Source organism: Budorcas taxicolor, chromosome X, assembly GCF_023091745.1.
Source record: "Budorcas taxicolor isolate Tak-1 chromosome X, Takin1.1, whole genome shotgun sequence".
Lineage (NCBI taxonomy): Eukaryota > Metazoa > Chordata > Mammalia > Artiodactyla > Bovidae > Budorcas > Budorcas taxicolor.
Genome location: NC_068935.1, coordinates 86,884,091 through 86,908,622, shown reverse-complemented (window position 1 = coordinate 86,908,622; position 24,532 = coordinate 86,884,091).

The following is a 24,532-nucleotide window of genomic DNA, read 5'->3' as shown; positions in this document are numbered from 1 at the left end:
ATCTCTGTGATCACTCATGGAGAGCCAGACATCATGGAATGTGAAGTCAAGTGGGACTTAGGAAACATCACTATGAACAAAGCTAGTGGAAGTGATGGAATTCCAGCTGAGCTATTTCAAATCCAAAAGATGATGCTGTGAAAGTGCTGCACTCAATATGCCAGCAAATTTGAAAAACTCAACAGTGGCCACAGGACTGGAAAAGGTTAGTTTTCATTTCAATCCAGAAGAAAGGCAATGCCAAAGAAAGTTCAAACTACTGAACAATTGCATTCATCTCACACGCTAGCAAAGTAATGCTCAAAATTTTTCAAGCTAGGCTTCAAAAGTGCATGAACCGAGGACTTCCAGATGTTCAAGCTGGATTTACAAAAGGCAGAGGAACCAGACACAGCTGTGACTCACTGCATGTGGGCTAAGTGTCTTCAGTCATGTCAGACTCTTTGCAACACTATGGACTGTAGCCTGCCTGGCTCCTTTGTCCATGGGGATTCTCCAGGCAACAATACTGGAGTGGGTTGCCATTTACTTCTCCAGGGGATCTTCCTGATCCAGGGATCGAAACCCTGTCTCTTAAGTCTCCTGCATTGGCAGGCGGGTTCTTTACCACCAGCGCCACCTGGGAAGCCCCAGGAGTGAAAGGGATAATCCACCAGGCTCCTCTGTCCATGGAATTCTCCAGACAAGAATACTGGAGTGGGTTGCCATTCACTTCTCCAGAGGATCTTATGATCCAGGGATCAAACCTGGGTCTACCTGGGTCACAGGCTTATTCTTTACCTTCTGAGCTACCAGGGATGTCCCTTCCGAATGGACTCCGCCCTTTCAGGCCTTTTAGCCCTGCAGGTTCCCAGCCCTCAGTAGCCTCTAGACCCCCCATCTTCAGACCCCACTCTCCCCTGCTCTTTAAGTTCTCACCCCTTTGAATGCCTTAATTGCCCGGACATCCCACCCTCCTCTCCCAACCTAAAGACCTATCTCATGGTCTCCGTGTCTGGAAGGCTGTTGGAGCCGTGTGGCGGTCGGATGGTTCATGGTGAAGTCCAGAGCCTTGTGCTCTGGCTCCTAGGGCTGCTGGCGGGCGGGACCAGTACTGGATTTGGTAGCAGAGGACTGAGCTTAGAACTGAGGCTCGGGGCTTCGGCTGAGTTGTAGAAAGGTACTGCGTGGTGGTGCGGGCCTCGTGGAAGCCTAGCGTCTGTTCTGTCACCTGGCTCCTAGTTGGGGCTGGAGCTTCCGGTGTCGGTGTCAGGTCTCCGGAGCTGGAGGGGGTTGGGGCCTGGGCGAGTCCTCAGATCCCGCCCCCTGACCTGACCGCCTGCCTCTCTTCGCAAAATAAGGGAATGTGGAATCCGACCGCGGGTGGTTTCTACCGAGAGGGACTGCAGAAATCCAGAGAAGGCAAGGGTGAAACAGATGGAGTGAGAGAAACGGGAATTGAGGGACATACACCTAGTGACACAGAGACATTAATGGAGACATAGAGATGGAGGCAGAAAGAGACATACAAGAAGGTGTGTGAGGGTCAGAAATGCAGGTGAGAAGACCCTTAGGATCAAATGGAGTCCAAGGCGGCAGAGAAACCGAGGTGGGAGTGTAGAGTTCTGAGCTGGGTTGAGGGGCTGAACCAACAGAGGGCTGTCAGGCCAGGCCTCCCCAGGCCGCCTGCCCACTTACACTGTAGCTGAGCAGCCTCAGAGAGGCAGAGAGGTGCCCTAACTGCATCCTCTTTCTTCCTCTCTCTCATTTCTAATTTAATCCCATCTGTTTCCAATAAGGATCACAGTGGCTCTCCCACAGGTTCTTCCTTCCTATCTTCCTCCCTGCCTGAGACCCATTTCTGCCTCTATCTGTCTTGATCCGTCTCTCAACCCTCATTTCTCTGCTTTGATTTCTCTGGTTGGTGGCTCTCACCCTCCCTGAGTCCTGGGGTTTGCCATCCCTCTGTCCGCTTGTGGTGGGAAAGGGAAATATTTGATGGATGGAGTTAGAGACGCGGACATAATCAGGGAAGAACCATGGGGTCCAGCTGTGACGGTGGAGTAGGGGAATCCCTGTGTCCACTTCCTCAGGCAGAGACCCTGAGAGGCTAGGGAAAGAGAGATGGGCAAATCAAAGATAGACAGCGAAGAAAAGATAGGGAGAGGCGCATAGATACCAAGCGAAAGAGAAGCCCAGTTTACAGAGCCATTGAAGGAGAGATGGAGATGCAGAGGAGATTCCAAGAAAGAGAGAAAAAAAAGTAGTACATGTTTAAAAAAAAAAAAAGAAGGAAAAGAGGAAGTGAAAGTGAGGAGATAGAGACAGAGATTGGGAGAGACAGAGACAGCAGAAAAGAAAAGAGAGAAACTGAGGGGCAGAGAAAGAACAAGACAGAGAAGTGGAATGAGAGCCTAGAGAGTGAGAGAAAAGGAAGACAGGAGAATTGGGTGCACCCTTACCCAGAGTCTGGGAGTTGCCTGGTCTGAGTATTCTCATTTCCTATGTTCTTTTAGTGGTCATTGGAAAATGTGGCCTGGATGGGCAGGACAGCCCTATGAGCTCTACCCCCACTGGTCCCAGGGCCCAGAGGTGGGTAGGAGAGCTGCTTTCCCCAGGGATACACCTTCAGAGATCTGTGCTCCGATGCTGGAACCTGGGGACCATCTCAAGAAGCCCATTTAGGGCCAATTTAGGGAGCTGACTAATGGGGCCCGTTTCCAGGTGAACTGTAGTGTCATCAGATTACCTACAAGTCTGTAGAGGAGGAAGGATGTGCCAGTGATCACTTAGCTGGTGACAATGGAGCCTTCCTTTCCTTACCTCCATTATGCATATGAGGAAACTGAAAGTACAGAAAAAGTAAAGCAACTTGCCATGCTTATACAGCCTGAAAGCAGCAAAAAGAAAGTGAGAGTCGCTCAGTCGTGTCTAACTCTTTGTGACCCCAGGGACTATAAAGTCCATGGAGTTTTCCAGGCAGAGTTTCCCTTCTCCAGCGGATCTTCCCACCGCTGGGATTTATAGTCTTCATTAAAATGTGTAGAGTTTCAGAGAGGTCATTTGCAACACAATTTCCAGGACAACTCCTTATCCAGCATGATTACTGGTGTCATTTGAAGGTTTTCATAGGCCATAGCAACAATTTCTGAACACCCTTTGTTATAATAATAATTTCAAGGACAGCCTTATCTCAATGGAGATTAAGTTGTCAACAATCCTGGGCATTCTCAAAGGGCTGTGCCTTGTTACGGGGATTCAAGACAAAGTTTCACAACTGAGCACCTCACCCCATCAGATGGTGTGAACTGTTTTTATGATGCAGAATGGAAGCTCTTCCTTCACAGCCAAAGGACAGGAGAGGATCTCCATTCCTTTTTAGATTTCTTTAGTTAATTATAAAGGTAATTATCAGGCTGGTCTCTGGGAGTTTGCTCACTGAGCATTAGAAAGAAAAAACAAGACTTCCCTGGCAGGCCAGTGCTTAAGACTGTGCTTCCATGGCAGAGGGCACAGGTTCGATACTCCTGGTTGGGGAACTAAGATCCCTCATGCAGTGAGGTGTGGCAAAAAAAAAAAAAAAAAAAAAAAAGAAGAAAGGAAAAACAAGCCCATGAAGCTAAATTTTTATTGCAAAATACAAAGGATAGGGCCAAAGAGGAGGAGTTTTTAAATTTTTCAGTGAAATAATAAACAAAAGGAAACTTTGTGTTTCCTAATACAAAAGGAAATTTCCATTCTAATGTGCCACACCAAACCCTATTAGTAATTTCAGCCCACACCCCTTATTTCCCAGGTTGTAGTCTTAACCTCTGGGCGCTTAGAGAGTACATGGGGAGAGTGGGCTGTCCTTGGAGAGGAAGTCTTCACATAGGCATCTTCTGAGATGCGCCAGATCCTGAGGTCCTCAGCTGTTGAGCCATGCCTGATGCTCTTGCCTTATCCCTCAAAGTGGCTATCAGGCTCCACCAGATCTAAATCTCCTGAATAAATCTGTGTCCCCCTCCCAGGCAATAGGAAATATTAATTGCTCTTTCCAGCCTTGATGGGAGCTGGATGGCTTTGTGAGCCCCACCTGCTAGAATAACATACAGACATGACTACCCCAAAAGGTAGCTTCAAAACACAGTAATTGACAAAAGATTAACAAACAATCCAATAGAAATAGAAAAGCAAGCAAGCAAAGGATGTGGAAAAACATTTTACAAAAGAGGAAACCCAAGTAGCCAATAACATATGAGCATATGCTCATGGTAAATCAGAGAGCTGTGTCTTAAAATAGCAAAATAATATTTCATCACTCAAACAGGCAAAAAAAAAGAAAAAAAACACCCTTAAAATCCAAGAGTACTAAGTGTTGCTAAGGATTTCTGGAAACAATGGGTCTCATTCATAGTTCATAGGAATGTAATGGGTACACCAATCATTTTGGAAATCTATTTGACAGTATCTACTAGAGCTGCATGTATGCACACCCGTCACCTTGTGCTACCATTTCTAGGTGTACACCTAACAGAAATGTGCACAAATGTTAGCCAAAGACATGTACAAGATATAGCAGCTTCGGATTTGTCTGGTGGTACAGTGGATAAGAATCCACCTGCCAATGGAGGAGACACAATTTGGATCCCTGGTCCAGGAGGATTCCACATGCCTCAGAACAACTACTACTGAGCCCGTGCTCTAGAGCTCGTGAGCCTGAACTACTGAGCCTGCAAGCTGCAACTACTGAAGCCTGTGCACCTATAGCCTGTGCTCCGCAATGAGATAAGCCACCACATTGAGAACCTGGTGCACTCCAACAAAGAATAGCCCTGCTTCCTGCAACTAGAGAAAGCCTGAGCACAGCCAAAAATAAATAAAATTTAAAAATTATTTTAAGTGTCTGTCAAGGAAGGCTATTTAATTTCATAGGAGGTCTTGCTTCTGGTCAACTAGCTCACTTCTCCTATTAGGTGTAAAGTTTTTTAGATGATTCTCTTAAATTTTCTAATAACATCAATGGGCTTCAACCAAAGACCATCAGGAACTTACCAATAGTTAAAGTTGGGTTTATTAGCTCATTGCACTGAGGGAGAATACACATCACAAAGAACTATGGGGCATCTCAGTTAAGGGAGTTAGAAAAGTCGTTACAAGATTTGAATGTGTGTTAAATATGTTTGTGTTGACTCTTGTGATGTGACAAGGTCTGCTTAGTGGCATTTAAGACTGGACAGGCTCCGTCGGCCAAAAGCGCCACAGATGATCATTCATCCTTGTAATAAACCCTGGACATGGTATCCTAGGTGACCCAGCCTGGGCCATGGAAAAATCCTATGGCCCAGCTGGTCTCTTGTAGACATCCCAGTGCCTTTTTTCTTTTACCCTCATCAGAAATTGTTCTATTGACCTGTAGTATTTATATAAAGTGCAGCAGAAGCTGTCCACCTCTGCAATTGTCTGTTTCCAGAGAATTCCTAAAAATCCTCAGTTTGAAGCCTGTTAATAAGGTCTTTTCCACTGTGACTCAAGGGAAGTTTCCCTTTGATCATGCAGACTTTGTTGAGGTGGATATTTTGAAAATGCAGCTTGAACCTATTATGGAGACATCTAGAGGTATCACATGAGTCTTTAGTAGTATGGAGTCACACTGGCCTGTAAGAGGGTAGGATTTGAGGCGAAATAACAAAACAGAGTGGGGCAGTCTGTTATTAACACAGAAGTAGCTAACTAGAGGTGGTCCCCAGAGGGGTTAGGGCTCATTGCCATTAAGGCTAATGGTAATACTTTAGTCCCTGGAAGTTTGAGGGTTGGGGTTAGAAGTTTGTCGATTTTACTTTCCAAATTCCATTAGGTCTCTCCACTTTTTCTGAAGATTATAGGTGATAATGGCTGTAGAGTTTCCAGGGAAATTAAAACTTTACAGAGTTTTTCTAACACAAGATTATAAAGCAACTAAACTTCAATTAAGTTATATTTAAAAAAAACTTTATGGAGTTTTAAAATACGTTATTTAGGTGTAATGCCTGTCCTTGCTACTGAAGAGATAAGTTGAGTTGGGAATTACAAAGGCAATCTATTTCCCTGTCCTTAGCAAAAAGTCTCTGGCCAGTAGGAAAAGTGCAGTTTACCTGGAAAATAAACCACAACCATATCTTGCTCATAGCCTTTTGTATGTGTGCTAAGTCAGTTAAGTCATGTCTGACTCTTTGCGACCCTGCGGACTGTAGCCCGCCAGGCTCCTCTTTCCATGGCATTCTCAAGGCAAGAATACTGGAGTGGGTTGCTATGCCCTCCTCCAGGGGATCTTCCTGATCCAGGGATTGAACCTGTGTCTTACATCTCCTGCATTGGCAGGTGGGTCCTTTACCACTAGTGCCAGCAAAAGGGCCTCGAGCTGTTGGTTCCTATCCATACCTTACATTTTCAGTCTTTAAGAGCTTAATGCTTGTTAAGAGCTGTGACGTTCAAGGGAAATATCTCAGCAAGACCCTCAAGTTTACCCCATCAATGTTGGTCCAGTGTCAAGGCTATTATGAAGCATTTTTGCTAACCTCCACTCTTATGGTGATCTCAGGTGCCAAAGCTGAGTGGAGGTGATGGAATTCCAGTAGAGCTATTTCAAATCCTGAAATATGATGCTGTGAAAGTGCTGCACTCAATATGCCAACAAATTTGGAAAACTCAGCAGGGGCCACAGGACTGGAAAAGGTCAGTTTTCATTCCAATCCCAAAGAAAGGCAATGCCAAAGAATGCTCAAACTACCGCACAATTGCACTCATCTCACACGCTAGTAAAGTAATGCTCAAAATTCTCCAAGCCAGGCTTCAGCAATACGTGAACCATGAACTTCCTGATCTTCAAGCTGGTTTTAGAAAAGGCAGAGGAACCAGAGATCAAATCGCCAACATTCGTTGGATCATTGAAAAAGCAAGAGAGTTCCAGAAAAACACCTGTTTCTGCTTTATTGACTATGCCAAAGCCTTTGACTGTGTGGGTCCCAATAAACTGTGGAAAATTCTGAAACAGATGGGAATACCAGACCACCTGACTTACCTCTTGAGAAATCTGTATGCAGGCCAGGAAGCAATAGTTAGAACTGGACATGGAACAACAGACTGGTTCCAAATAGGAAAAGGAGTACGTCAAGGCTGTATATTGTCACCCTGCTTATTTAACTAATATGCAGAGTACATCATGAGAAACGCTGGACTGGAAGAAACACAAGCTGGAATCAAGATTGCTGGGAGAAATATCAATAACCTCAGATATGCAGATGACACCACCCTTATGGCAGAGAGTGAAGAGGAGCTAAAAAGCCTCTTGATGAAAGTGAAAGAGGAGAGTGAAAATGTTGGCTTAAAGCTCAACATTCAGAAAACGAAGATCATGGCATCTAGTTCCATCACTTCATGGGAAATAGATGGGGAAACAGTGGAAACAGTGTCAGACTTTATTTTTTGGGGCTCCAAAATCACTGCAGATGGTGATTGCAGCCATGAAATTAAAAGACGCTTACTCCTTGGAAGAAAAGTTATGAGCAACCTAGGTAGTATATTCAAAAGCAGGGACGTTACTTTGCCGACTAAGCAAAGGCTTAGGCTATGGTTTCCAGGCTATGATTTTTCCAGTAGTCTTGTATGAATGTGAGAGTAGGACTGTGAAGAAGGCTGAGTGCCAAAGAATTGATACTTTTGAACTGTGGTGTTGGAGAAGACTCTTGAGAGTCCCTTGGACTGCAAGGAGATCCAACCAGTCCATTGTGAAGGAGATCAGCCCTGGGATTTCTTTGGAAGGAATGATGCTAAAGCTGAAACTCCAGTACTTTGGCCACCTCATGCGAAGAGTTGACTCAATGGAAAAGACTTTGATGCTGGGAGGGATTGAGGGCAGGAGGAGAAGGGGACGACCGAGGATGAGATGGCTGGATGGCATCACTGACTTGATGGACGTGAGTCTGAGTGAACTCTGGGAGTTGGTGATGGACAGGGAGGACTGGCGTGCTGCGATTCATAGGGTCGCAAAGAGTCGGACACGACTGAGCGACTGAATTGAACTGAACAGGTGTCAATTGAAGAAAAAAAACACACAACATAAAAGTAGTAAAAGTCACTCAGTCATGTCCGACTCTTTGCAACTCCATGGACTATGCAGTCCATGGAATTCTCTAGGCCAGAATACTGGAGTGGGTAACTTTTTCCTTTTCCAGGGGATCTTCCCAACCCAGGTATTGAACCCAGATCTCCTGCAGTGAGTTGAGTTTTATTCAGTGACTTAGAGAACTGGGCAATGGCACCCCACTCCAGTACTCTTGCCTGGAAAATCCCATGGACAGAGGAGCCTGGTAGGCTGCAGTCCATGGGGTCGCTACTAGTCGGACACGACTGAGCGACTTCCCTCTCACGATTTGGAGAAGGGAATGGCAACCCACTCCAGTGTTCTTGCCTGGAGAATCCCAGGGACGGGGGAGCCTGGTGGGCCGCCGTCTATGGGGTCGCACAGAGTCGGACATGACTGAAGCGACTTAGCAGTAGCAGAGAACTGGGAACTGTTTCAAAGAGGCAGGTGAGGGGGGGAGCCAGTAAATATATAAATTTTTTGGTGGGAGAATACATGTAGTCACACACGCACCTTGGTAAAAAATTGCTGCTAATCACACACACACACACACACACACACACACACAACCCCACCAAATCTCAGTTAAGTGTTTTTGTGCTTATCTATGGGAAGATGCAAGAATCTGGTGTCATTGAAATTCTTCCCTAGATATGCATCTTAGTTATCTAGGGGCCCATATATATACAAAATAAAGAATGTTCCCCCACCGAATTCCTTTCAGAGTGTACTTGTAGGTCAGTGACTGCTGCTGCTGATGCTAAGTCCCTTCAGTCGTGTCTGGCTCTGTGCGACCCCATAGACAGCAGCCCACCAGGCTCCTCTGTCCCTGGGATTCTCCAGGCAAGAATACTGGAGTGGGTTGCCATTTCCTTCTCCAAATCATGAAAGTGAAAAGTGAAAGTGAAGTCGCTCAGTCGTGCTGACTCTTAGCGACCCCATGGACTGCAGCCTACCAGGCTCCTCCATCCATGGGATTTTCCAGGCAAGAGTACTGGAGTGGGGTGCCATGGCTTTCTCCGTCAGTGACTGCAGTGGCTAATTATTTGAGCCTTGTAAAATTTGAATTGTGGGCTACATTCTTTATTTACACAAGTAATGGAAAGCTATATAGAAATTCCTTCATTTGTTGTCCATTTTGAGAAGGGTTGTATAGTGAATATGAAATTATCACTGTGAAAAGCTAGTTACATTTCCCTATGAAAGGAGAGGGGAAGAATTTTGTCTGCAGGAAAATGCAATTTGACATAATATGCTCCAAAGAGAGTTATTATAGCTGATTTAAACAATAACTCAGGCCCTTGAAAATTTTATCATGGCATGCTATTAAAAAGTCAGCACTTCTTGGGGGATTCCCTGGTGGTCCAGTGGTTAATACTCTGAGCTCCCAATGGAAGAAGCATGGGTTCGATCCCTGGTTGGGAAACTAAGCTCCCACATGCTGTGTGTCCAATAAATAAAATAAAACATTTTTTTAAAAAAGTCAGCACTTCTTAATCCTCAAATACAGAAGTGAAGAGGAGGGTGTTTCCTTTGTTAAATAAAATGATCTCTCTCCTTTAAGTAGATAAAACAAGCAAGGTCTTCATGTAATTTCTGCCCTCTTTCCCTAAGGAATCTCTCAAATTGATGATCTTGTTCATAACAAAAGTTTCTCAAGGTGGCTACTTCAATCTCAAAATTTTCCTGGTGAAATTATGCCACTTAGAGAGATAAACATATGTATTGACATTACAGTGAGAAAACATGAAGGAAGCAAGTCCTTGGCCTGAAAGGGGCACAGTTTTAGACTGAGAACATTTCCTGAGAAATGCAGTGTTCCATAAAGGTGGTGGTTGTGTGACTTGATGTCTCCAGATTTTGGCCAAAGGCCAATCATCACTGATCATGGACCAGGAATAAATATCCTTCTGATTCTGGGTGGATGAAACTAAGCAAAGCAATTCTCAGGGACACAAAGACAAGACTGAGGAAAGTTCACATAAGGTAGTTTTTTTTTTTTTCCCCAAGTTATTTTTAGCGGTAAATACACATTACATGAAATTTACCTCAACCATTTTTAAGCGTACTGTTTGGTGGTAATAAATACATTTACAGGAATGTCCCTGGCGGGCCAGTGGTTAAGAATCTGCCTTCTAATGCCAGGGATGTGGGCTCAATCCCTGGTCATGAGACTAAGATCCCATAGGCCACAGGGCAACTAAGCGTACACACCACAACTACTGAGCCTGAGTGCCTCAACTAGAGAGTGTGCAAGCCACAACTAAGACTTGATACAGCCAAAAATAAATAAGTAATTAAAAAAAAATACATCCAGGACTTGCCAGGTGGCCCAGTGGTTAAGAATCCACCTGCCAGGAAGAAGACAAGGGTGCCCACTCTCACCACTACTCTTCAACATAGTTTTGGAAGTCTTAGTCACAGCAATCAGAGAAGAAAAAGAAATAAAAGGAATCCAGATTGGAAAAGAAGAAATAAAATTCTCACTATTTGCAGATGACATGATCCTCTACATAGAAAAGCCTAAAGACTCCACCAGAAAATTACTAAAGCTAATCAATGAATATAATAAAGTTGTAGGATATAAAATTAACACACAGAAATCCCTTGCATTCTTATACACTAACAATGAGAAAACAGAAAGTGAAATTAAGGAAACAATTCCATTCACCATTGCAACAAAAAGAATAAAATACTTAGGAATAAATCTACCTAAAAAAACAAAAGACCTATATATATAGAAAACTATAAAACACTGGTGAAAGAAATCAAAGAGGACACAAATAGATGGAGACAGATACCATGTTCATGGATTGGAAGACTCAATATAGTGAAAATGACTATACTACCCAAAGCAATCTATAGAGCCAATACAATCCCTATCAAGCTACCAATGGTATTTTTCACAGAACTAGAATAAATAATTTCACAATTTGTATGGAAATACAAAAAACCTCGAATAGCCAAAGCAATCTTGAGAAAGAAGAATGGGACTGGAAGAATCAACCTGCCTGTCTATACTACAAAGCTGCAGTCATCAGGACAGTATGGTACTGGCACAAAGACAGAAAAATAGATCAATGGAACAAAATAGAAAGCCCAGAGGTAAATCCACACAACTATGGACACCTTATCTTTGCCAAAGGAGGCAAGAATATACAATGGAGAAAAGACAATCTCTTTAACAAGTGGTGCTGGGAAAACCGGTCAACCACTTGTAAAAGAATGAAACTAGAACACTTTCTAACACCACACACAAAAATAAACTCAAAATGGATTAAAGATCTAAACGTAAGACCAGAAACTACAAAACTCCTAGAGGAAAACATAAGCAAAACACTCCCCAACATAAATCACAGGAGGATCCTCTATGACCCACCTCCCAGAGTAATGGAAATAAAATCAAAAATAAACAAATGAGACCTAATTAAACTTAAAAGCTTTTGCACAACAGAAAGAAACCATAAGCAAGATGAAAAGACAGCCTTCAGAATGGGAGAAAATAATAGCAAACCAAGCAACTGACAAAGAATTAATCTCAAAAATATACAAGCAACTCCTGCAGCTCAATTCCAGAAAAATAAACGACCCAATCAAAAAATGGGCCAAAGAACTAAACAGACAGTTCTCCAAAGAAGACATACAGATGGCTAACAAACACATGAAAAGATGCTCAACATCACTCATTATCAGAGAAATGCAAATCAAAACCACAATGAGGTACCATTTCACACCAGTCAGAATGGCTGTGATCCAAAAGTCTACAAACAATAAATGCTGGAGAGGGTGTGCAGAAAAGGGAACCCTCTTACTCTGTTGGTGGGAATGCAAACTAGTACAGCCACTATGGAGAACAGTGTGGAGATTCCTTAAAAAACTGGAAATAGAACTACCATATGACCCAGCAATCCCACTGCTGGGCATGCACACTGAGGAAACCAGAATTGAAAGAGACACGTGCACCCCAATGTTCATCACAGCACTGTTTACAATAACTAGGAGATGGAAGCAACCTAGATGTCCACTGGCAGATGAATGGATAAGGAAGTCATGGTACATATACACAATGGAATATTACTCAGCTATTAACAAGAATACATTTGAATCAGTTCTAATGAAGTGGATGAAACTGGAGCCTATTATACAGAGTGAAGTAAGTCAGAAAGAAAAACACCAATACAGTATATTAACACATATATATATAGAATTTAGAAAGATGTTAATGATGACCCTATATGTGAGACAGCAAAAGAGACACAGATGTAAAGAACAGACTTTTGACTCTGTGGGAGAAGGCAAGGGTGGGATGATTTGAGAGAATAGCGTTGAAATATGTATATTAACATATGTGGAATAGATCGCCAGTCCAGGTTTGATGCATGAGACAGGGTACTCAGGGCTGGTGCACTGGGATGACCCTGAAGGGTGGGAGGGGAGGGAGGTGGGAGGGAGGTTCAGGATGGCAAAACCCGCTGCAATATTGTAAATTAATTAGCCTCCAATTAAATAAATTAATTTATTTAAAAATGGATTTCCCTGATGTTTCATGAGACTTGAGCCTTGGTCAATGTTATGTCCAGTTTCATTGAATAAATACTTTCTCACTCCAAAAATAAAAAAGAATCCACCTGCCAAGCAAGGGACACAGTTTTGATCCCCGTTTCCACATGCCGGAGGGTAGCTAAACCTGAGTGCCCTTGGGACTATGCTCCACAACAAGAGAAGCCACCCAATGAGAAGCCCATGAACTGCAGCTAGAGAGTAGCCCCAGCTCGCCACAACTAGAGAAAGTCCACGAGCAGTAACAAAGACCCACCACAGCCAAAAATAAAAGAAATAAAATACAGTCACAGAGTTGTTCAACCATCACCACCATCTATCTTCCTAACTCTTTTCCTCTTCTGAAACTGATATTCTGTACTCCTTAAACAATAACTCCCCATTCCCCTCTCCCTGCCAGTTCCTGGCACCCACCATTCTACTTTCTGTCTCTATGAATTTGACTACCTCGTGTAAGTGGAATCATATAGTATTTGTTTGTAACTGGCTTATTGCAGTTTGTATAACAACCTCAAGGATCATCCACGTCATAGCATGAATCAGAATTTTTAAAGCTGAGTAATATCCTATCTTATGTATGTATCACATTTTCTTATTCATTCATCCATTGTTGGACACTTAGTTATTGTGAATAACGCTGCCATGAACAGAAGTGTATAAACAGTTCTTCAAGACAATGCTTTGACATGAGGTTTTCTCATGGTGATTGTATTGCTGATCCTGTTCACAGCACCAATTGTCTTGCTGTATCTCACTGTGCACACTGTTTGCTGAACGCATTGTAGGCAAGGTGTGAGCTAAGAGGCTGAAAGAAAATGTGAGGAGCCTAGGAACTGCAGACATGTTTATTCTCTCCTGGCTGGTGCAGCAGCTGTAGCAGCAGACACAACACAACACAACACAACACAACGTAAGTGCACACAATCCTTCAGGGCTTTTTCAGGTGAATCTTATACAGGCATACCACACAAAGCAGCCCATGACCAAGTGACCTCGTGGTGCATATGTGCAGTGCTGTACATGATCTCAGCGGTTACATAATCATTATTTACAAAACATGGGGCAAGAAAGCCTGACTATGCCATCTTGGCTAACTTGCTCTTTCCCTGCAGGGGAAGCAGCTTTGTCCAAAAGACACTGGTCTGAGAAGACCTTCTGACTTCAGCCCCTAGTGTCAGCTCAAGAATAGAGTATCACAAATAAGCTCCTTTTCTCCCTATAGACTTTTCCTTCTGTTGCAAAATAACACTCAACTGTGTCACTAAATATAACACTCTTACTAAACAAGTGGATGGACTATAGGAACAGGTGGTAGAAAGCTGGAAAACAACATTATTATCAAGTACTTATCTGATCAGAGAACCAAAGTCCTGGGGAAACTTTTCCCTCCCTAGGAAAACAAAGAAATCCAATGCAGAAAGGCCTAGTTGAAATGTCTTTCAATTCACTGTGAACTTACTCCTAGGTACTGGTAAGGAGGTATGACTCAATTAGAAGAAAGGCACAAATGGTTCCAGATATATGCACTGCTATTGAGTTGAGGAGCTCAGCTGAATTGCCAGGAAGCCTCCAATTGTGTGGACTTCCCTGGTGGCTCAGACAGTAAAGCGTCTATCTACAATGCAGGAGACCAGGGTTCGAGCCCTGGGTTGGGAAGATCCCTTGGAGAAGGAAATGGCAACCCACTCCAGTATTCTTGCCTGGAAAATCCCATGGACAGAGGAGCCTGGTAGGCTACAGTCTATGGGGTCGCAAAGAGTCTGACACGACTGAGCGACTTCACTGTCACTCCATTTGTGTAAATGCCTATCAGTTAAAGACCATCAAAGAACACAGCAATAGTTAAACCAAGTTGGTTTTATTGGCTAGTTGCAAATGAGGGAGACTACACATCATGCAGAACCATAGACTACCTGAAAAAGGGGTATTAGAAATAACTTACTATGGAATTTCCCTGGTGGTCCAGTGGTTAAGACTTCACGCCTCCACTGCACGGGGCATGGGTTCGATCCTTGGTTGGGGAACTAATATCCCACATGCCCTGTGTCCGGCCAAAAAAAAAAGAAAAAGAAAGTTATTGGATCTGAGATCATATGTGGTTTTATAATTTTCTGTCTACAAATCTTGCACTTATTCTCAAGAGCTTTTATTCTTTTTGATGTTATTGCAGATGGATTTTTTTTTTCTTGGCCACACTGTACAGCGTGTGAGATTTTAGTTCCCTGACCCAAGATGGAACCTGTGCCCCATGCAGTGAAAGCATAGAATCTTAACCACTGGCCTGCCAGGGAAGTCATGGAATTATTTATTTAATTTCATTTTTGGATTGTTCATTGCCAGTGTATGGAAATACAATTGAATTTTGTGATATTGACCTTGTATCCTGAAATCTTGCTGGTCTCATTTATTAGGTCTAATGTTTTTTTTTTTTTAAGTCTAATGGTTTTCTTGTGAAGTAACATTATCCATGTACAAAATCATGTCATTTGCAAACAGAAATAATTTCACTTCTGCCTTTCCAATACGAATGCCTTTTATTTCTCTTTCTTGCCTAATTGCCCTAGCTAGCACCTTCAGCACAATGTTAAAAAGAAGTGGTAGAGGAAACATCCTAGTCTTGTTCCTGATCCTTGGGGGAAAAGCTTTCAGTCTTTCACCATTAATTATGATGTTAGGTTCTTTGGAGCATTCTCTGCCAGGTCGACGGAGAAGGCAATGACAGCCCACTCCAGTATTCTTGCCTGGAAAATCCCATGGATGGAGAAGCCTGATGGGCTGCCGTCTATGGGGTCGCACAGAGTCGGACACGACTGAAGCAACTTAGCAGCAGCAGCTGCCAGGTCGAGGAGTAGGTATGTGGATGGATTGGCTGTCTAATGGGGTTGGAAGCCCCTTTTCCATCCTGGATGGGTGGCATCGACCACCTTCAGGGAAGGGGAGCCTGGTTCTAGTTGTCCTACCTTCTTTCTTTTTTTTAAAAAAAAAAAACTATTTAATTTTAAAATTTATTTTCAGTTGATTTTTGCACAACAAAGTTTAAGCTTCTCAACCTTTTCCCCTATCCAGGGCTGCAGACCCTGAATGGCCTGGATCTGCAGTCCTCATCTCATTCTCACATCCCTCCTCCCTTTTCCTCCAGGGTCTGTCCATTTGTTACTGTATTTTGCTGGGGATTGGCACCAAGGTGGCATGAGATGCCACTTGTGTAGAACTTTGCTGAATAAAGATCAGTTTCTTGTGACCAAAAAAATGTGATATTAGCTGTGGGTATATTTTTTATTCCTTTATTAGGTTGAGGAAATTTCTTCTACTCCTAGGTTGTTAGTGATATGTTGACTTATGATGTGAAGGGGTGTTGAATTCTCTCAAATGCTTTTCCTGCTTCTGTTGAGATGATCATGTGGTTCTTGTACTTTATTTTATTGTTATGGTCTATTACATTAATTGATTTCACATGTCAAGCAACCTTACCTTCCTGGGATAAACCCCACTTTGTCACAGCGTGTTTGTTGTTGTTCACTCACTAATTCATGTCCGGCTCTTTGCGACCCCATGGACTGCAGCACACCAGGCTTCCCTTCCTTCACTATCTCCTGGAATTTGTTCAGACTCACGTCCATTGAGTCGGTGTTGCTATCCAACCATCTCATCCTCTATCGTTCCTTTCTCCTCCTGCCCTCAATCTTTTCTAGCATCAGTGAGTCAGCTCTTTGCATCAGGTGGCCAAAGTATTGGAGCTTCAGCTTCAGCATCAATCCTTCCAATGAATATTCAGGACTGATTTCCTTTAGGATGGACTGGTTTGATCTCCTTGCTGTCCAAGGGATTCTCAAGAGTCTTTTCTAGTTGTATACTCCTTTTTATATGTTATTGGCTTTAGTCTGCTAGAATTTTGAAGAGGATTTTTGAGTCTACATTAATAAGAGATATTGATCTGTACTTGCATAGTGTCGACTTTATCTGGTTTTGCTTTTGCCCTCATAGAATGAGTTGAAGAATGGCTCTTCAATTTCAGGGAAGAGTTTGTGAAAAATTGCTAGTAATCTTCCTTTAAATGCTTGGTAGAGTTTGCCAGTGAAGTCATCTTGATCTGGGCATCTCCGTGGGAAGTTTTCAAATTATTGATTAATAATTAACTTAAATTATTGTTCATTAATTTCAATAACATACAGAGACTTTGCTCTGGGCTTCTCTTATGGCTAAGCTGGTAAAGAATCTGCCTGCAATGTGGGAGACCTGGGTTCGATCCCTGGGTTGGGAAGATCACCTGGAGAAGGGAAAGGCTACCCACTCTGGTATTCTGGCCTGGAGAATTCCATGGATTGTACAGTCCACGGGGTCTCAAACAGTCAGAGATGACTGAGCAACTTTCACTTCACTTCACTTTGCTCCAGTATAGGTCTGTTCCTTCTCTCCTATTTGCCCTATTCAGTTCAGTTCAGTTCAGTTCAGTCGCTCAGTCGTGTCCGACTCTTTGCGACCCCATGAATCGCAGCACACCAGGCCTCCCTGTTCATCACCATCTCCCGGAGTTCACTCAGACTCACGTCCATTGAGTCCGTGATGCCATCCAGCCATCTCATCCTCTGTCGTCCCCTTCTCCTCCTGCCCTCAATCCCTCCCAGCATCAGAGTTTTTTTTCCAATGAGTCAACTCTTTGCGTGAGGTGGCCAAAGTACTGGAGTTTCAGCTTTAGCATCATTCCTTCCAAAGAAATCCCAGGGCTGATCTCCTTCACAATGGACTGGTTGGATCTCCTTGCAGTCCAAGGGACTCAAGAGTCTTCTCCAACACCACAGTTCAAAAGCATCAATTCTTCGGCGCTCAGCTTTCTTCACAGTCCAACTCTCACATCCATACATGACCACAGGAAAAACTATAGCCTTGACTAGACGGACCTTAGTCGGCAAAGTAATGTCTCTGCTTTTGAATATGCTATCTAGGTTGGTCATAACTTTTCTTCCAAGGAGTAAGCATCTTTTAATTTCATGGCTGCAATCACCATCTGCAGTGATTCTGGAGCCCAGAAAAATAAAGTCTGACACTGTTTCCACTGTTTCCCCATCTATTTCCCATGAAGTGATGGGACCGGATGCCATGATCTTCGTTTTCTGAATGTTGAGCTTTAGGCCAATTTTTTCGCTCTCCTCTTTCACTTTCATCAAGAGGCTTTTTAGCTCCTCTTCACTTTCTGCCATAAGGGTGGTGTCATCTGCATATCTGAGGTTATTGATATTTCTCCCAGCAATCTTGATTCCAGCTTGTGTTTCTTCCAGTCCAGCGTTTCTCAAGATATACTCTGCATATAAATTAAATAAGCAGGGTTCAAGCTGGTTTTAGAAAAGGCAGAGGAACCAGAGATCAAATTGCCAACATCCACTGGATCATGGAAAAAGCAAGAGAGTTCCAGAAAAACATCTACTTCTGCTTTATTGACTATGCCAAAGCGTTTGACTGTGTGGATCACAATAAACTGTGGAAAATTCTGAAAGAGATGGGAATACCAGACCACCTGACCTGCCTCTTGAGAAATCTGTATGCAGGTCAGGAAGCAACAGTTAGAACTGGACATGGAACAACAGACTGGTTCCAAATAGGAAAAGGAGTACGTCAAGGCTGTATATTGTCACCCTGCTTATTTATTTGCCCTATTATCATTAAGCAAATTAGATCTTTATACATTATAAGTCCATCAAGAGTTTTATAATTATTGCTTTATGCAGTTGTCTTCTAAATCAAATTAACAGAAGAAAAAAGTTACAAAATATATACTTTTGCTGTCTTATATTAGGTTGGTGCAAAAGTAATTGCTGTTTTGTAATGTTGAAATTTCATGTTTGATATTGGAATACATTCTTAAATAAATGTGGTTACATTATACATCATTTTAATGTACATTTCTCACTTCATGTTTTTTGCTAATGACATTACTTGCTGCTTATTTTATATTTATTTTAGACTATAGAAGTGATGTTAGACAAAAAGCAAATTTGAGCAATTTTAAAATTTGAGTTCAAAATGGGTCGTGAAGCAGTGGAGACAACTGACAGCATCAACAATGCATTTGACTCAGGAACTGCTAATGAACATACAGTGCAGTGGTTCAAGAAGTTTTGCAAAGGAGAGTCTTGAAGATGAGGAGTGTAGTGGCCGGCCATTGGTAGTTGACAATGACCAACTGAGAGCATCGATCCTCTTACAACTACATGAGAAGTTGCTGAAGAACTCGTCGACCATTCTATGGTTGTTCAGCCTTTGAAGCAAATTAGAAAAATGAAAAAGCTTGATAAGTGGGTGCCTCCCCACTGTGCATGTGTGCTCTGTCCTTTAGTTGTGTCTGACTCTTTGTGACCCTATGGACAGAGGAGCCTGCCAGGCTCCTCTGTCCATAGGCTTCTCCAGGCAAGACTACTGGAGTGGGTTGCCATGCCTTCCTTCAGGGAATCTTCCTATTTTGGACCCGAGTCACCTGAGTCTCCTGCATTGCAGGCAATTCTTTGTTCACTGGGCCACCTGGGAAGCCTGCCTCATAGCTGACTGCAAATTAAAAAAAAAAAAATCATTGTTTTGAAGTATCAGCTTCTCTTATTCTGTGCAATGACAATGAACCATTTCTTAATCAGCTTGTGATGTGCGACAAATAGTGTATTTTATATGACCACTGGTGATGACCAGCTCAGTGGTTGGACAGAGAAGAAGCTCCAAAGCACTTCCCAAAGCCAAACTTGCACCAAAAAAAGGTCATGGTCACTTTGGTGATCTGCTGCCAGTCTGATCCATTACAGCTTTCTGAATCCCAGCGAAACCATTACATCTGAGAAATAATGCTCAGCAAATTAATGAGATGCACTGAAAACTGCAACACTTGCAACCAGCACTGGTCGACAGGGAAGGCCCAGTTCTTCTCCATGACAATGGCTGCTGGCATGTTGCATAACCAACACTTCAAAAGTTGAATGAATTGGGCTACGGAGTTTTGCCTCATCCACTTCATTCACCTGACCTCTTGCCAACTGGCTACCACTTCCTCAAGCATCAGGACAACTTATTGCAGGGAAAATGCTTCCTAAGAGTATGCCAAATCCTGAAACAAGGATTTTTATGCTACAAGAATGTGCGTGTTAGTCACTCAGTCATCGCTGACTCTTTTCGACCCCACAGACTGTAGCCTGCCAGGCTTTTATGTCCATGGGATTCTCCAGGCAAGAATACTGGAGTGGATTGCCATTCCCTTCTCCAGAGGATCTTTCTGACCCAGGGATCAAACCCTGATCTCCTGCGTCATAGGAATATTCTTTACAATTTGAGCTACAGGGAAGTCTGCTACAAGAATAAGCAAACTTATTTCTTGCTGGCAAAGATGTGTTGATTGTAATGGTTCCTATTTTGATTAATAAAGATGTGATTGAGCCTAGTTATATGATGGGCTGCAGTCCATGGTGTCGCTAAGAGTCGGACACGACTGAGTGACTTCACTTTCACTTTTCACTTTCATGCATTAGAGAAGGAAATGGCAACCCACTCCAGTGTTCTTGCCTGGAGGATCTCAGGGACAGGGGAGCCTGGTGGTGAAAGGTTGTTGTTGAATGAAAAGACACCGGGATTCTTGGCCTCTGGAGGAGAAGAATTCAATCCAGGACCAGAGACAAGGCTTGATCGCTCAGAGCTTTTGTGTAATAAAGTTTTATTAAAATATGAAGGAGATAGAGAAAGCTTCTGACATAGGCATCAGAAGGGGGCAGAAAGAGTACCCCCCTGCTAGTCTTCAGCTGGATGTTATATAGTCACTAACAGTCTGTTAATGAAAGAAAGGAATGTCTTAAAACTCAGAATGGCACCAAGCCATAAAATGATTAACTTGAATCATAAAATGATTAACTTGAATCTTGTAGAAGGGCAGAGTATCATACAAATAGTTTCATTTATATAGATTACTGGAACAATATCTGAGTATAACATACTGGTTTGTCAAGTAGGTTCTGAGCCATTAGGCGGAACCGACTTGAAGACAGATTTTGGGGTAAACGCATAGTACATTAACGTAGCTTGAGACAAATACTTCCATAAGAAAAATGCATTAGTTATCTCAAGGTTTGAGAATAGTTAACTTCAGGTGAAACCAGGTGTCATTATGGCAACACAGTATTTTAAGAGAAACCTCCTTTTAAATTTGTATAGAGAAGAAAAAAATATCACTAGTTTGTTTCCCCCTGCCGCTTAAGAGAGACAAATATGTCTGATACTTGCAGGCTATTTTCTCTGTTTGGAGACCCCTGGCCTTCCTGCCTGTTACCCTCTCATTCCCCCCTTTTCTTTTAGGAGAATTATGTTGTCTAGGGAAAAGGGGCATCGTTTTCATTCCATAACTGTTTCAGGGAAAAGGGGCATCGTTTTCGTTCCATAACTGCTTCAGAGCTGACAAGGGGCATTGTCCCTAAATTGATGAGGCAACATATTCTCTTAATCCTCATATTGAGGATATCTGATCCAGGGGCCCCAAATAATAGTTGGAAGAAGCTGCAGCAGTAGCAGGAGTTTGAGCAACCACTTGTAATTTAAAAGCTTTCATGCGACTAGAAACAAATCCAGTTACACAGTTCCAGACGCAAGGCAAAATAGTCATTAAAACAAGTTAGAATCAAAATAAAAGTCATGTTATATCCATGAAGTGCAACGCGTTGCACCGGTCCATTTTACGGTTGTTAGATGTCATCAGATGAAGAAGAGGCATCACATATGATTGTTGTCGAAGGTATTCACAGACTTGGAGAAAGTCTTTTCCTTGAAGTGGAGATGTCCACCATGCGAAGCCTTCTACTGATGAAGAGGGGAGCACTCTGCAGACCCAGCAGTTAGACCGATTGTGGAATGCAGCATAGGAGGGAGCCCAGGACCAGGAAGGCATTGTCTTGAGGATCAAACGGCAGACTCAGGATTTTTGGAGTCAGCAGAAGTGAGCTCAGATAGATTATCAGGCCCATCTGAAAAGTACAAAGTCAGAGCATAGAAAGTAAAGACATAAAATGAGTCTCTTAGTTCTGGTTAGGGTGCCACCTCTTAACTCGAGTGTGATGTACCCACGAATCAATTTCTGGCACTTTGATAGCTGTGGGAGAAGAAAGAATAACCTGGTAAGGGCTTTCCCAGAGGGGCTCTAGGGATGGGCCCCCAGATCCCAATGTCCCAATGTTTTTATGAGGACCTCTGTTCCTGGCTCAAATAGAGGCTTGCTTGACTCAGAGGCTGGGTCAGGAGTCGTCTCCTGGAGTTCTGTTAATGCCTGTTGAAAAGTGGGCTGCTGTCTATGGGGTCGCACAGAGTCGGACACGACTGAAGCAACTTAGCAGCAGCAGTAGCAGCATAATGACTTAAAATTCATGATCTGAAACCACAATTACTTTTGTACCAACCTAATAGTTACCTCTGAAGTTACCTTTAGCAAGTTTCTTTGTTTCTTCATGTGAATTTGCGTTATTAATTTGGGATCCTTTTTTTGCCATGTATCATGCAGGATCTTTTAATTTCTTTTCTTCCAAGGAGTAAGCGTCTTTTAATTTCATGGCTGCAGTCACCATCTGCAGTGATTTTGGAGCTCCCCAAAATAAAGTCTGACACTGTTTCTACTGTTTCCCCATCTATTTCCCATGAAGTGATGGGACCGGATGCCATGATCTTCATTTTCTGAATGTTGAGCTTTAAGCCAACTTTTTTGCTCTCCCCTTTCACTTTCATCAAGAGGCTTTTTAGCTCCTCTTCACTTTTTGCCATAAGGGTGGTGTCATCTGCATATCTGAGGTTATTGATATTTCTCCCAGCAATCTTGATTCCAGCTTGTGTTTCTTCCAGTCCAGCGTTTCTCAAGATGTACTTTGCATATTAGTTAAATAAGCAGGGTGACAATATACAGCCTTGACGTACTCCTTTTCCTATTTGGAACCAGTCTGTTGTTCCATGTCCAGTTCTAACTGTTGCTTCTTGACCTGCATACAGATTTCTCAAGAGGCAGGTTAGGTGGTCTGGCATTCCCATCTCTTTCAGAATTTTCCACAGTTTATTGTAAAAGATGCTTACTCCTTGGAAGGAAAGTTATGACCAACCTAGATAGTATATTCAAAAGCAGAGACATTACTTTACTGACTAAGGTCCATCTAGTCAAGGCTATGGTTTTTCCAGTGGTCATGTATAGATGTGAGAGTTGGACTGTGAAGAAAGCTGAGCACCGAAGAATTGACGCTTTTGAACTGTGGTGTTGGAGAAGACTCTTGAGAGTCCCTTGGACTGCAAGGAGATCCAACCAGTCCATTGTGAAGGGGATCAGCCCTGGGATTTCTTTGGAAGGAATGATGCTAAAGCTGAAACTCCAGTACTTTGGCCACCTCATGCAAAGAGTTGACTCATTGGAAAAGAGTCTGATGCTGGGAGGGATTGAGGGCAGAAGGAGAAGGGGACGACTGAGGATGAAATGGCTGGATGGCATCACGGACTCGATGAACGTGAGTCTGAGTGAACTCCGGGAGATGGTGATGAACAGGGAGGCCTGGTGTGCTGCGATTCATGGGGTCACAGAGAGTCGGACACGACTGAGCGACTGAACTGAACTGAACTGATGCAGGATTTTGGGCTTCCCTTGTGGCTCAGCTGGTAAAAAATATGCCTGCAATGTGGGAAACCTGGGTTCGATCCCTGGGTTGGGAAGATCCCCTGGGAAAGGGAAAAGGCTACCCACTCCAATATTCTGGTCTGGAGAATTCTGGTCTCTTGCAAAGAGTCAGACATGACTCAGCGACTGTCACTTTCACTTTCACATGCAGGATCTTAGTTCCCCTACAAGGAATCAAACCCAAACCCCACTGCATTGGAAGTGTGAATCTTAACCATTGGACAGCCAGGGAAGTCCTAGACCTGTTCTTATTTTTGAGTGTAGTATTAGCAATATGTAAGAAGTTTCCATATTCCTTTGATTACTTTTGTTTCCTCTCATTTTTTCCCCTATTCCATTTGTTCTTAGTCTTTCTGTTTTGTCCCATTGGCTATTCTTAAATTAATTAACTCAATGCTTTATACATACTTATCAAACTCCTATTATACTCTAGGTTTGGGGATGCAGTGGTGAAGAGATTGAAGACTGTCCCTGTGAAACTTACACTGTAATTGGGGAGACAGTATATAAAGCATTATAGAGGAAATATGATTAAAGAAATTGATAAGTGCTACAGTGGAAAATAAAGCAGACCTAGACACAGAGAATTTGAGGTAGAAAGATCAAGGAAGGCCTCTGTGAAGGGGTGATACTTAAACAGACCAGGATGAAACAAAGGAACAAGCCACATGCAAAATGAATAGCAAATGCAAAGACACTGAGGTTGGGAACATGCTCGGCATGTATGAAGAACAGAAAGGAGACCAGTGCAGGTACAGAGGAAATGAGGGGGGCAGTGGTAGGATGGGAGGTCAGAGAGGTATCATGGGCAAGATCTCACAGGACCTCATGGACCATAGGCTTTATGTGGGTACATGGACTTTAGCTTTTATTCTGATGGGATCTGGGAGGGAATGCTGAGTACATAGGAACATTAATTAGAATAGGGTCCCTCTAGCTGCTATGAAGAAAAGAAACTATCAGGGGCCCAGGAAAGAAGCAGGGAGACCGGTGAGGTGGCTACTGCAAGGGTCCAAATGACACACGGTAGTGCTGGCAGTGGAGGCAAAGACAAGGGGTTGGATTATGGATCTATTTTAAAGGATTTCCTCAGAGACTGGATGTGGAGGTGAGAAAAAGAGAGGCATCAAGGATGTTTTATGATTTTTAAAAGAACGAAATAATACCATTTGTGACAACACGGATTTACCTAGAGATTATCATACTAGATGAAGTAAGTCAGAGAAAGACAA